The sequence below is a fragment of the Nicotiana tabacum genome, chromosome 1 (assembly GCF_000715075.1).
Source record: "Nicotiana tabacum cultivar K326 chromosome 1, ASM71507v2, whole genome shotgun sequence".
Lineage (NCBI taxonomy): Eukaryota > Viridiplantae > Streptophyta > Magnoliopsida > Solanales > Solanaceae > Nicotiana > Nicotiana tabacum.
Window position 1 is genome coordinate 138,469,438 of NC_134080.1, and position 1,925 is coordinate 138,471,362.

A 1,925-nucleotide genomic window follows, 5' to 3' on the forward strand; every position below is an offset into this window, starting at 1 on the left:
CCGAGGAGAGTGTCATGATATATGTTGAGGGTCGTGCTTGATTTCTGTAGAAGGTATCAAGTAACATTGGCGCATGTTCATCCCTTTCTCTGGAGGATAGTTCAGTCGATGAGATATTTTGCTGATAAGGCCGGGATAGAGTTTACCCTCAGTCACCTTATAAGGTTGTACCGGCCATTACGTTACCGGGGCCTAGTTACTCTTCGGCGTAGGTCCACTTGAGCTTCTGCGACCGGCAGCAAGGAGGATGAGGACCATGGATGGATGAGTTAGTTCATTCGAGTCCGGACAACCGACATTATCCCTGGAGAATTTTTATCGTTTCTTGAGAAATGGAACTTCGCACCTAAGAACTCTATTTGAACTATCTTTCTCTTCATATGAGGTTGGCCCCATAATGATATCTTCTTATCCTTTGTTTATAGCAACTCATTGGTTGCCCGGTGAGGTCCCTGATTTAGCCGAATGGTCTCGTAGGCTGGCAGCTTTTTGGGCTCACGATAGGCGCCGGTGGCGAGATCTTTTAGAAGGGAGATGGGAGGAGAAGCATTATGGTAGGTGCCTTGCGTCCCCCCCCCCCTTTAGGGACGACTTCCGTTTGCTGATTCGCCTGATTTCTCTGTCGTAGGTGCTGGGAGCTTATTCGAGACGAGATTAGGTTCCCCGAGGGAGGAGGAGAGATTGTTGGCCCAGGAATCAAGGAGGTCTAGCAAAAGGAAAGGTTCTCCGTGGTGTGAGAAGGCTTGTGGTGAGGCGCCTTCTCTGCAACGATTAAAGGGAAGCGATTCGGTCGACCGGCAAGCTTCCAGGATTGATGCACCATTGGACGTTGCTTCGGCCCTCGACGAGGCTCATCATTTTGGCCTTGTGGTGAGTTTTCGGCCGTGGTAGGGATGTTCTGGCCCCTTGCTCCTTTCTCTTCCCTTTACTCACCCGGCTTTTCTTCTTTAAGATTTTAATAGGCTCAAAGCCGAACTGCTTCGTTGCGAGGCCTCATTGTGGGAGGCTCGAGAAAGGGAAAATCCCTCAAACTTCTCTGTGTGGCATAGGAAATTGAGCTCGTTACTTTATGGCGTGGGGTGGACAGAAGCCGTGCCCGAGAGGCCCTCTTGGAGAAACAAGAATTCTACATTTCGTGCTGGCATGTATTCCGTTTTTTGCCTTGCCGTCTTTGATGTGTTGCTGTTTCAGTTGAAGGACAAGGCAGATGAGCTGGAACAACTCTCGGGTGAGGTCGTCAAAGTCAAATGTAAATTCACTGAGCTGCAAGCGTGTGTTAGTTCCCATTATGATGCCAAAGAGAGGGCTCAGGCCGTGACATCCGTTCTTGAGGTGCATATTCAGGTCGCCCGTGTGAATGATTCTGCTCAGGCGAAGATGATCACGAGACTCTCATTCGAGCTATCAAGGGCAAAAATCGAGGTGGTGAATGTTCGGGCCGAGGTTGTAATGAATAATACTAGGGCGGGGAAACAAATGGAGGCTCATTCAAGGAGTGCCATTTCCACTAAGGCTGAGCTGAAGAAGACCATCGATCGTGCAAACAATAGCATGGAGTACAAGAGGTGCAGATCCTGGAGGGGGAGACCCTTGAGGAGATTCAGGCTAGAGGCTTTGATCTTTTGGAGGAGATCGAACAAGCCAAATGAGAGGAGTTCGATGCCAAGTTCCTGATGTCCGATGATGAGGATGATGAGGAGGAGACCACCGGGTCGTAGCTGCCGGAAGAAAAAGGGGGAACGAATATTCCCTGCCTTCTTCGTTGTGTATATATAGCTTTCATTATACGACGCAGGCCGAGATTGCGCTTCGTCATTAATATGTATTAATAATAGAGGAAACCCCGCAACTTGTATCTTTTGTATGTCTGCTTGTTGGAGTTTCCATTGGGTCGATTTGATCTCGGATGTTCCCATAGGCTTGCA